Source organism: Panthera pardus, unplaced genomic scaffold, assembly GCF_024362965.1.
Source record: "Panthera pardus isolate Hobbes unplaced genomic scaffold, ASM2436296v1 HiC_scaffold_22, whole genome shotgun sequence".
Taxonomy (NCBI): domain Eukaryota; kingdom Metazoa; phylum Chordata; class Mammalia; order Carnivora; family Felidae; genus Panthera; species Panthera pardus.
Window position 1 is genome coordinate 57,779,773 of NW_026526788.1, and position 13,251 is coordinate 57,793,023.

A 13,251-nucleotide genomic window follows, 5' to 3' on the forward strand; every position below is an offset into this window, starting at 1 on the left:
TGTTAATGGATACAGACTTTCTTTTTGGTCAGTGAAAATGTTTTAAATTTGTATCATATCGTGATGGTTGCACAATCCTGTGAATATACTAAAACCCACTGTATTGGGTGAATTTTATGGCATGTAAGTTACATCTCAATAAAGCTGTTCTTAACAAACTAAAAGGTCTAATTGGGATACGTTGAAGAGTATTTTCTTTTGGAACTTGGGTTTCATCAGCCTTTAAGCAATAAACTGTAACCCTTTGCACATCTACTTTGGAGGGGGGGCTAGTTACTGCAATCACACTATTCTTTTTTCTTAAAGCTTCTCCTAAGGGATCTTATTTGTGAAAGAAAAAAAAAAAGCCAAAACAAGGAAAATTACTAATTTTGATCTAAGAAAAACATAATCTCATCTGTGGCTCACAGGCAAAAATCCAGAAAAATTACTTTGCTTCACTGGTTCTTGTCTAGGAGGAAGTTTCTGTTTAATTCATACTCAAATTGAGTTGAAACAACACAGGAAAAAAAGTATTATTTGATACAGTAAATCCATATTTACTCTTCTTTGGGCACCAATCTCCTTAACTGCCACTCATTTTCCTCCTCATTTATGCATTTCTATCATGCCCTTACTACTGTGACAGAAACATGTAAATCTGTAAGTAATGCCCTCAAGTAATTATTTTTACACCTTTTTGTAAGCCCTGCTGCCCCCAGGGCTGTTTATTTCCAGTAGATGATGCAGTAGATAAAACTGCACTCATAAAAGCATCTACTTATGTACCTGGTAAGACAAAATGTACCCCAAATATAATTTAAGATATAATACCCCGAGCTTTAGGAAACAGTTTCATTTAATAGAATTACCATCTCCTGGGGCACCTGGGTGGCTCAGTTGATTAAGCATCTGACTTCAGCTCAGGTCATTATCTCACAGTCTGGTCTGTGAGTTCAAACCCTACATCGGGCTATGTGCTGACAGCTCAGAGCCTGGAGCCTACTTCATACTGTGTGTGTGTGTGTGTGTGTGTGTGTGTGTGTGTGTGTGTGTGTCTGCCCCTCCCCCACTCACACTCTGTGTCTGTCTGTCTCTCTCTCTCTCTCAAAAAATAAATAAACATTAAAAAAACAAAAAAGAGGGGTGCCTGGGTGGTTCAGGTCATGATGTCACAGTTCTTGGGTTTGAGTCACCCCATGTCGGGCTCTGTGCTGGCAGTTCAGAGCCTGGAGCCTGCTTCAGATTCTGTCTCCTTCTCTCTGCCCCTCCCCTGCTCACTCTCTGTCTCTGTCTCTCTCAAAAATAAACATTAAAAATTTTTTAAAAAGTCTCCTCAGATGGTGACATGTCCTTTTAATTCTGTCAAATAGTTTTAAACTTACTGTTTAAATCTTGAAATTACAAATCTACATATAATATTTTTCTAATTTCTACCCATCTATAATGTCTTCTTAAGGGACTTTAGCATGACCTAAATAATTGATATAGGTCTTTGTTTGCAATCAACAAGAAAAATTATGAAACACAACCAATGTTTTAGGGTTTTTAGCTCCATAACCAGAATGGCTTTAAGTGACAGAGAAACAAGAACAATTAATAGTCACTTGATAAGTCACTTGACTTTGGTGTTATTTCCAGAGACTGAGAAAGAGATTACTCAATTGAGTAACATGTCCTTTTGCAAATGAGATAGTTCCTAACCCTTTAACAAAATTTAGGGAGATGGAAAAATTGTGACAAAGATTTGGCAAAATTCCATTCATTCATTTACCTGGTTTTTGTTTTGTTTTGTTTTGCTTGCACTCGCTTATTTATGTAAAAAGGTTTCTTGATACTTACCTATAATAACAAAAAATAGGAAAAGAATTGGTGATGGACTCCATCTCACTCTACCAAAAAATAATAGTCATCTAATGATCCATGATGTAATCTAAAATGTTCTAAAAGCCCCATCCATCTACTAAGAGGTATATTCCAGTAAAATTTTACTTTTTGTGTAGGTAATTATTCATCAAAATCTGATATTGTTTTCATAGTCCAATTCAATCATTATTTTCCTGATGCCCTAGACTGATCAGTTCCCCCATCACATGCCTCAGGTCCTCTACTTTGTAGAACTTAGATAGTTGTAATTTTGCATATGTGTATAAAGTTATTTCATTAATGTCTATATCACAATAGATGGTAAACCCCATCAGGGCAGGAGCATCTTTTAACTTTCTTCCCCCCCCCCCCCCCGCCTCTTTATATCTTCAGAATAGCATTGCACTTCAAACTCTGTGAGTACTTGGTAACACTTATTTGAATAAAAAATGAATGAGACATTTGTGGATCTTAGGCCTGAGCTGCTATGTCTCCCCTTAGGTGGTGGCAATGACTCATCCAGCAAGTTCCAGTACCCTCACTAGCTCCCTCCAGCCCAAGGCCTAACTCTCCCAGGTGTCCTGGCAGTTGTAGCCAGGGACACCACCCAACAGGGTGCTCGCAAAACTCATCCCTTTCCTGATCTTGGCATTAATTCTGGGAAGCACTCTTGGAAGCAACGGCCCTACAGTGAGTTTAGGAGCCAGGGCTGGAAAGAGAGCCCCTATTACTACTTGTAAAGGTTTATTAAAAGGTCACATTTGAAATAGGATCTTAAAGATGAGAAGAGTTAATTAAGCGAAGTCAGACAGGTGGGGGGCAAAAAGGGTAAGGGTGGCAAAGCCTTCTGGACAAGGAGAACGTCATACTGCCTAAGTCCTGTAATTAGAGGATTAGGCCAAATGACTTGGGGCAGGGGGAAGCATAGTTTTGAGATGAGCCTGGGGTTAATTAGGGGCCAGACCATGAGAAGCTCTGAAAGTCATGTTAAGGGGATCAGTTTATATCTTAAGAAAAATGGGATCTCACTGCAGAATTTTAAGTTGAAGTGAGATAACATGGTCTACTTTGGATTTTGAAAAGGTCGCTGTGGCTGCTGTGAAGAAAGATTGAGGGCAGCAACACTGAAAGTTGAGTTATTATTCTTACTTTATGGATAAGAAAATGAAATTAAGTGAATATGACTTCTTCAAGGCCACACAGCTAGTAAGTGATGAAACCAGGTCTCAAACACTAGTCTGAAAACTTAACCACAGTCTGTTGCCTTTCTAGATCAAGGTAATAAACCACCAAAATAGAGTTAGTTAAAATTATTATTTTTTTTTTAAGTTAGAAACAAGAGCCTTATCTCTGACTCATCCTGACTTTACCTTGGTCACAATTGTCAGAAAATGAGAAGCAGGAGGGTAGCACAGGTTAGCTGAAGTTCCATGACATGATCTAAACTTCAGTTACGTCTTCTGTAAAATGGTAATCACGTGTATTTTTTTGGACTGTTTGAGGTTTCAATCAGAGAAAGAATAAAGTTGTTACTCTAATATCAGTATATAGTTGGAACTCAGCAAAGGTTGATTATTATTACTATCATTATAATTACCTGATTTTACTTTTTGACTGTCATCTAGCCATCACAGAAATCACTGGCAACATGTCACCTAGCTGCCAAGCAAGAAACCAAGATGACCATGCCATTTGCTTGTTTGCATAACCTGTTGCTAGACTAGAGCACCAAATGTGGGATACCTCACAAATAAGCCTTCTTTTTTCTCCTAACAATAATATCTGTACTTTGGGTCCATGTCATGTGTGTCCTCAATTATTGTATGCACTTCGTACCATAAAGAGTAGATTTAAAGATCTTTAATTCCTTAAATAAAATGGCTAGAATTGCAAAACTTTCCTTGAATATTATCAGAGAATGTAATGGTCTATTATCCATGACATACAAAGAAGATAAGCTGGCAGCAAGGGATGAAGCTTGGGGTATTTATCTAAGTAGATATGATGTATTTTTACTGCTCTGTGGCTTTGAATCTTTCATAAATATGGGATATATTCTCAAAGTAACTAGCCACAGTTATGGAGGCAACAACATTACCAACAATAAAAACAACACCATCATTATCAACAAACAAGTTGTGGCTGCTGATGTGGGCCTCAAACCCATGAACACTGAAGTCCTGATTTATCAGTGTGATTTTCCTGGCTGTCCTCCAGGTGTGATTCCCATTTTTACTCTTTTTTACTACAGGCATCTCCCTGCCCACCCACCCCCATTTTTTTAAAGTCTATTTATTTATTTTGAGAGAGAGAGAGAGAGAGAGCACACGAGCAGAGGCAGGGCAGAGAGAGAGAGGATCCTAAGCAGGCTCTGCACTTGTCAGCACAGAGCTCAACTCGGGGCTCGAACTCACAAACTGCAAACTCATGACCTGAGCCAAAGATCAAGTCAGATGTTTAACCAACTGAGCCACCCAGGCATCCTACATTGCTGACCCTCTTAACTGGTCTTCTGCCTTACCCAATCCTTGTTTTTTCATTGTCTCTTTTTAATTAACCAAATCTTTCCCCTTCATCCCGTAGTCTTCCTTGCTTTTACAGCTTACTCATTACAAACTAACATATAAAAGCCCAGGAATTTACATTAACTGCACTAAAAGAGATAATCAAATATTTTAGGTAGTGGAAAGTTATCCTTATAGTAGCAAAGGTAAAACTGTTTCACCTTTGGATTTCAATCCTTCCCTTTGAGTTACTTAGTGGGCTTCTGCTGCTTTAAGCCCAGCACCGTGCTGAGGGATTAAAAAGGATGAGAGGCAGAGAGTGCAAAAAAAGGAATGAACTGAAGTCCTCCTCTGCAAGAAACTTGCATTTGCTGGTGAGAACAAACCCATGCATGCCTTACACAACAACGATAACAGCGAACTTTTAGGAAGGGCTTACTGTGTGCCAGCTAATGTATATATTATTTCTTTTAATCCTATGTGGTTGTATATTAGTTATCCACTGCTCTGGGACAAAGTACTACAAAGCATAGTGGCTTAAAACAGCAATACACATTTATTATCAGTTTCTGTAGGTGAGGAATTTGATAGTAGTTTAGATGAGTGATTAGGACTTGGAGTATCTCAGGAAGTTGTAGTCAGGTTGTCGGCAGGGTCTGCAGTTACATGAAGGCTTGACTGGGGCTGGAGAATCCATGTCCACGATGACTCACTCACCCAACTGTCAAGTTAATACTGCCTGTTGGCAGGAGGCCTCAGTTCCCCTCCACGTGGGCCTCTCCAGAAAGATGCTAAGGGTCCTCATGACATGGTAGCACATGGTACCACATTCTTGGCAATTATTGTCTTTTTGATTATAGCCCTTCTAGTGGGTATGTAGTGGTATCTCATTGTAGTTTTAATTTCCATGCCCCTCATGACTAATGATGTTGAACATCTCGTGTGCTTATTTGCCATCTGTATATCTTTTTTTTTGTTAAGTGTCTAAATCTTCTGTTTATAATTGGGTTGTTTGTTTCCTTATTATTCAGTTTTGAGGATTCTTTTTATGTTCTAGATACAAGTCCTTTATCAGATATATGATCTGCCGTTATTTTCTCTCCCAGTGTGTGGCTCATCTTTTTATTCTCTTAGCAGTGTCTCTTGAAGAGCAGATCTTGGTTTGAATGAAGACCAATTTTTTAAGTTACTTTTGTGGATCTTGCTTTCGCTGTTGAATCTATGAAATCTTTGTTGAACTCAAGGTCAGTAAGATTTCCTATTTTTTTTCCTTTACAGGCTTTGCAGTTTTAGCTCTTACTTTTAAGACTATGATCTATTTCAAGTTAGTTTTTATATGTTTTATGAGGTATTTCACTAGCTGTCAGTTCTTTATTTAACAATATTTCTTTGAGATATTCTCATATCAGTACATAAAGAGTTTCCTTATTCATTTTTAGAGCCAAACTCCTGTTCTGATGGAGATTATATTCAAGTTGTAAGGAGACAGACAGTAAACCAATAAGTAAAACATACTGTATGTAAAATGGTGATGTAGGAAGTGTGGGTGGGAAGGACAGTTACCATTTTAAATAGAATAGTTAGGGTGAGTCTCACCGAGAAATAAATATTTCAATAAGGACTGAAGACAGCAAGGCACTAGGTAGGGAGAGCAGATTATAATAACTCTGGAGAAGAGAACAGAAATGACAAAAAACGTAAAGGAACAAAGGACCTATCATGTTCTCGAAACAGTAAGGAGGCCCATGTGGCTAAAGTAAAGTAAGCGAAGGGAATAACAGTGAGAAATGAGGTTTGAGAGTTAAGAGGTGTGCGTGTTGTAGGTTATGAGGACTAGGGCTTTTACTCTGAGATGAGAAGCTACTGGAGAGTTTGGAAGAGTGACATGACCTGGCTTATGCTTGAGAGGATCACACCAGTTGCAGCATTCAGCATAGCCTGTGGGGGCAAGGATAGATACAGAAAGATTAGTCAGGAGGCTAACGCAATATTTCAGGAAGAAATAATAGTAGTTTGGACCAGGGTGTGGCAATGAGGTTAGTGAGCGATGGCTAGATTCTGGATACATTTTTAAAGTGGTGCCAACAGGAGCAAGGCACAGATTAAGGATAACTCCAAGATTTTGGGCCTAAGGATCTGGAAGAATGGAAGGGTTTTTACCCCTTTGCTAACAGTGTATTATCAGACATTTTAATTTTTGCCAGCCTGGTAGTTGAAAAATGTTACCTAATATAGTTTTCTCTCTACGTTTTAGTTGTGAAAATTATCCAACATACAAAAAAAAAAAATGGAAAAAATAATACTCATTTCATACTGACTTAAACAATAAAAAATATTTGTTAGCTCATATAACTGGATGTCCAGAGACAGAATGGAATTCAGGTTTGGTTTGACTCAGTTAATCATGTCATCAACAATCTAGGGAGTGGAGGGGGTGGGGCAGAGAGAGAATTGCTCCCTCAAACACTCTCTTAGGAAAGCCAATAATTTTTTTTATTTGTCCCAGCAAACATTTCTTTGTCTGGAATTTAACTATCTGGCCACTCCTGACAAAAATGGCTGTGGCCAAGGGATGGGATTTTGCATAATTTTGCATGTCCCACCCCTAGAGCCAGTGGTGGAGTCGGAATCCTCAAATGCACAGGGGTTAGGCCTGGATAAGGTGCCCACATCCAAACTGGAATGGATACCAAGAGTTGGGGATCAATACCCATGCCTCCATCGCAAGTACGGTGGGCATTTTCGAGTTTGCCATACTGCCCCCCACCTCTCTTGCTGGCATCTCTGAAGAGTAGCCTTTCACTTCTCTCAATGACCTGTGCCATTGATTTCCTGCCTCTGTCAACTTTTCAATCATCCTCCTTGTTAATTCACATCCTGCAGTTGCTATTATCTTTTTGCACTGCTATGCCTTCATCCCTCAAAGTACTCCAACACATGGCTATACTGTCTTCAGACTTTTGCTGAAAGTATGGGGTCATGGAGAGGATTATAACATAGCATGGAACTCAGAGCTGAACCCTAGAAGTCAACAATATTATCTGAAATTCCCCTGACCACCTCGCTTTGGGAACTGTGCTGATTTAAAAATATGTCTGAAAATTGATAGTTTTGCCTTCAAAAGGTGGAGCCTAATGGCCCTCCCCTCGAATGTGGGCTGGCTTTTAACAAACAATATTAGCAGAAGTGAAGACACTTGACTTCTGAGGCTAGGTAATAAAAGGGGTGGAGTTTTTACCTGGCACTTATTTTCGGCTGGCTTTGGGAGAAGGGAGCTGCCAGCTGCTGTTTCATGAGGACACTCAAGCACCCCTGGGAGAGTCCATGTGGAGAGGAACTGCGGCCTCCCACCAACAGCCAATCCCCTCTTGCCAGGCATGTACGTATGCCATATTAGAAATATATCCCTTGGCCCTAGATAAGACTTCACATGACCCCAACTGACATCTTTATTGCCACCTCATGAGAGACCCTGAGCGGAACTGCTCCCGAATTCCTGATCCATGGAGACTGTGAGAGATAATCATGCTTATTGTTGTTTTAAGCTGCCAGGTTTGGGGGTAATTTGTGATGCTGCTATAGAAAAATAATGCAGAAACTCCCTCATGGGCCATTCTCTTCATTCTTGTCTATGGGCACCTTGCACAGGTCCCCCCTTTTTTTTCATGTATTTTTCTTTTTTCTTACTAGGGCTCACCAAACCTAGTCTCTAGAGGGAATGCTCAAAATCCTGTATTTTATTATGCAGAGTAACTAGAGTCTTCTTGGTCTAAACCTCTCCCATCCAGGCTAAACCCAGGGGATCCTACTTTCCATAACCAAACATACCCTTTAAACTCCAAAACCTAGCTACTCTGTCTTCCTACCAGGCCAACTGGTACCAAGTCCACTCACACAGCTGCCAGCTTTTAAAACAATTATTCTTGCTCTGACAGAAACATCCATGAGCAAAGTGGTACAAGAGCAGAGAAAAAGAAACCCCTAGGCTCACTGGGGGAGCTCACAGGTGACATGTGGGCTGGGTTTTGAAGAATAAGTAGGACTTCATTTGGTAAAGAAGTGAAAGAAAGTCATTTATTCAGAAGCAATAGCAAGTACAGAGGCTCAAAGGTAAGAGAAGGCATAATTCTGAGAACTGTAAATATGTCAGGGCTGTGGGTGAGTATACCTGCTGGGGAGTTCAGAGGATGTTGGGGGCTAGATCATATCACGCAGTGGAAGCCACATATATCAGTTAGTAGAGTACAGGTGACAGAACTCCCTGATTCAACTGACTTAAAAAGTAAGAGCAGGAGTGAATTTAGTATCTCAAATAATAAGTCCATAGGTAGGGCTGCTCCTGGGTTGGTTAAATTAGCAATGATGTTAATGATGTTACCAAGCACCCAGGATTTTTCTGTGTTTCTATTCTGTTATTCCCAGGCTTCCCACAACTCCCGACCCCCCCCCCCCCCCTCACCTTATGGTTGTAAGATGCTTACAGAAGCTCCAGCCATCATATCCTTAAGATTTCTTCTGGGGATAAGCCCATGGGGGAGGGGAAGGAAGAAAAAAAACAAGAAAGAGAGGGAGGGAGCCAAACCATAAGAGACTCTTAGAAACTGATGGGGTGCCTGGGTGGCTCAGTCGGTTGAGCGTCCAACTTCAGCTCAGGTCATGATCTCGCGGTCCGTGAGTTTGAGCCCCGCGTGGGGCTCTGGGCTGATGGCTCAGAGTCTGGAGCCTGCTTCCGATTCTGTCTCCCTCTCTCTCTGCCCCTCCCCCGTTCATGCTCTGTCTCTCTCTGTCTCAAAAATAAATAAATGTTAAAAAAACTGAGAACAATCTGAGGGTTGATGAGGGGTGGGAGGGAGGGGAGGGTCGGTGATGGGTATTGAGGAGGGCACCTGTTGGAATGAGCACTGGGTGTTGTATGGAAACCAATTTGACAATAAATTTCATATAAAAAAAAAAAAGATTTCTTCTGGGGGTAGAAAAGGGGCTTTCTCTTCTCATTCTCATTATGTCAACTTTTTATAATCTTTTTAAGTTGGGGAAAACCTCTCCCAGAAATGTTTTCCCTCCTCCCATTCCTCCCAACAGCTGGCTTCCCTTCAGTATCCTTGGTTAGAATTGCATCATATGCCCAGGCTCAATATTTGGTTAGGGAGTGGAACACCATGATTGACTTAGACCCTTCATGGTTTACTCCTTCTGGCTGGGACTGGAGCCTAGTACTCTTCAAGCATATGGCCAAGCATAGCAGTGTGGTTACAAGAATAAAATTGGGATTCTGTTAATAATGTGGAAGAGAGATTGTTGGCTTTTTGGGTAGGCAGTTAGCAGAATCTGCTACACCACGCCAAGGAAACTGAACTGTATCCCATTGGGATGGGGAAACACAAGGATTTTAAAATAGGAATTAGCATGATTATATTTCACTATATCAGAATGAAGGGGCACTAAGGAGAGGCATGAGCCTGGATGCAGGGCCACCAGCTAGAACGCTTCATCAGAAGATTTTGCAGAGGATTTTGGGCATTTGAATTAAGAACAACTAGTCACTAACTGGATGAAATAGGTGTTGTGGAGGAAAAATTTTTCTATTCCCTTCAAGATTCTTTTGGCTGATATAAGAATTAAATTGACATGAGACAGATTAACAGTAGAAAATCAAATTTAATTACATACATATAGGGATCCTATGAGACTGTGAGGCCCACAGGTAGTCAGGCAATTGAGGCTTCTATGCCATTCTGAGTTGGGACGTCAAAGGGAAGGAGGACAATTCACAGGAAGATGAAAAAGAGTAAATGTTTGGTAAACAAATGTTTGCTGGGCCACACAGAAAAAATGGGACACAGAGAGGAATTCTAATAAACAGACTTTGCTAAGTTCCTCTCTACCACACCTGGTTCATATTATACTGTAGTTATTTATGCTGATAGTTCCCGTCCTGGAGCAGATCCTCTCTCCAAATTCTTTTAGGCAGCTGGGGGGGGGGGGGTGGATTTTGAAAAGTTCTTCCCGAGTCTTCTGTTAAAAATAATCAGCATAAAATAATCCACATGTGAAAGAGACACATTTTGGGGTGGCAAATTTTGCTCTCCTACAGCAGAAAGGAAGTAGAAGGAAGAAATCCTAAAATGACTTGCAAATTTCTGCTTGGGTGAATCACACAGTAGTTCATCAAAGTTAGAATATGACTGGAGGAGGTTTGGGTGGATAAAGTAAGAGTGGAGAGACTATGAGTCTGGTCGTGGACAATGAGGTGTCTACACGGCACACGAAGAAAGATGAGTAAACTTGGAAGGGAGATTGAAGACCACAATACTTCAACTCCTTTAGAGATTAGGGCAGGATGGAGTATGGAATGAAGAAGAACTAAGAAGAAATAAAGTGATATAGACAACTGATACTGAGTGTGGGACTGGTTTGGCTGATTTTACTCACAGCTGGGTCAAGAAATCAAGGACTTCTTGAGCAAATTGTAAATGTAATTGTAGACAAGTCTTTAAAAAGCAGTTAAAGACCTGTTTTGAAATATGGATTTCTGTAATTGGTTTCAACATGTTGAGAGTTACAGCAAATGAGATGGGGAAGTGATCTCAACCTACTTTTTTTGGCCTCCTGACTGGAAACCTCAGAACTCAGCCCTGTGAGCTGTTAATCAGATAAGCATTGTGGGCTTTTGTAAAGAATCATGCTCTACAAATTACTGAATGCATATGGCCTTACTAAAGGAAGTATTATCCAAACGAAATGGGCAAAGAAAGTATAATGAGATGTTGGGATTAAAATGTAGGTTTCTTTCTGTTTTATAACATTAGTTATGAAATGTAAGTTATAAGATGTTTCAATGTACCTTCAAGCTCTAAGTTAATATAGTTCATAAATCACATGAATTAATTACTGTTTAAAACATAACATAAATAGGAACTCCATTCCACTCAACAATACCTGTTTAGTGGACCACTGGAGTTTGAAATATACATAGGTTAGACAATACTACACAGTTGGCAGGCAAATTGAAGAATTAAAAAAATATAGGGTACCTGCCTGGCTCATTCAGAAGAGCACGTGACTCGATCTCAGGGTCATGAGTTTGAGCCCCAAGTTGGGTGGAGAGATTGCTTAAATAAGTAAAACTTAAAAAAAGAGAATTAAAAAATATATATTCCAAACATTTGTTAATTTTTTCCCCATGTCCACCTGAACCAGGCTCTGGCATAATAAAAATATCTGATATTTGTATGATTCTGCAGTTAATCCTAACTTTATGAAACTATTCTACCCAATGTGATTTCTGGGGGCCCCGATAAAATATAACACCTGAAGCAGAGTAGGGATTGAAAGACAAAGAAAAGAGAACCAAGAATTGAAGGGAGAAAGGCAAGTTAGGAAGCCCATCCAGGCTGGCAGAGTAAAGGAGGTAAAAAAACAATAGTGGGGAGAGCCTGAACATACAAACTGGACAATGTCAGACCATATATGACAATTAGAATTGTGACCTATAACCTCTACAGCAATCATCCCAGAGTTCTCACTACTGTTCAATTCTCTTCCCTACCTTCTAACTCAGGACCAAATATGAGAAAGCCAAATATGTTCTCCACAATCACATAAGAAGCCCTGCTCCTAGTAAGCCCACCACCGCCTTCCCCATGCTAACACTCTCAAGTCAGAGCATACATGAAACTTTTCTTTCTTCTTTTTTTTTTCTTCAGTTTAAGCTTTCCCATTCCCCTGACAGCCTTTGGGTCTCTGCCAGACATGAGTGATGGTGGTTAACTGCCTTCTATAGCAGGTGTAGAATAAATAGCCTCTTTTTTTCTTTTTAATCTCATTTGGGTGGTCTTCATTTATTTCCAGTCATTCACTTACTTGTCATATATTAGCTGTGTTGTGTGCCAGGCAGTGCCCAGCATTGCTGTGGAAGCAGATAGTCTCTGCCTTCAAGCATATTCTATTGGAACAGACAGACACATAAATTGTAATTCAATATGGCAAGAGAAACAACAGGTATGTATGACGGGGTTGTAGGTCAAGTAAAACTTTTAGGGGAGGTGACCCTTAAATTGAGAGTAGTAAGGGATGAGTATGCTTTGGCTTGGCTAAGTTGGGGGAAGGATATTCGAGGCAGATGGAAGGGTGGAGGAGGTCGAATGAGCAAAGCTTAAGAGAGCAGAAGCCACAGATAGATGTGCGTTTCTGAGGTATAATAAGGGAGGTGAAAAGCAGAAGCTGCATGGGAGGGTCGTGGACTGCCACGTATAAGCCACATTTGTAAGGACTTGGACTTTATCCTGTACAAACGGCTCCCTCCTGGAAATGAGAGAAACGGCTGGTGTAAGCAAGGAGGAAAAACATTAAGGAAACATTACCTTTGTATGTATTACTGTAAGGTCCGGGAGAGCAGGGGCACAGCGGCTCATGTATGGCACACAAACATTCAATGAATGCTGAATGAATAGATATAAGCGATTCGGTATAGACGATGTGGTCTCCAGTTTATGCTTCTCTAACAGGACAAGACAAAGAGGCCAGGGCACGAGTCTAGGAGGCTATAGCGAAGGTTTGATTCCGGAGATCAGGGCTGGTGGACACAATACCTCCAACTGGTTGTGGGAAAGGGATGCACTTCTCTCGCGGCCACTCCAAGATCCACCCACCCGAGCTGCACAATTCTGGAAGCGGCAACGTAGAAAGCAACCAGCTAAGAAACAGCACCACCGCCGAGAGCGCAGCTGGCGCAGAGGGTCCACCCACCGCTCGACACAGCTCACCTGTGCGCCCAACGCCGGTCTATCGAGGCGGAGCTACGGCACGACGCCCTTCCGGATTGGACGCGCTCGAAATCCCGGGGCGGGGATTAGAGGCCGAACGTTCTTGGGGATTGGCCACTCTGGCGAAAGAACGTGGG

At 40.9% G+C, this 13,251-nt stretch overlaps 1 long non-coding RNA gene across 1 annotated transcript; it reads right to left on the minus strand.

The window, feature by feature from the left end:
- Positions 1-4,881: 4,881 nt before the first annotated feature.
- On the minus strand, positions 4,882-13,162 carry LOC128779022 (uncharacterized). Its single transcript, XR_008424899.1, has 2 exons — positions 12,713-13,162; positions 4,882-6,287 (listed from the first exon to the last, which is right to left on the minus strand). It is a non-coding gene; the product is annotated as an uncharacterized LOC128779022 (long non-coding RNA).
- Positions 13,163-13,251: the final 89 nt, after the last annotated feature.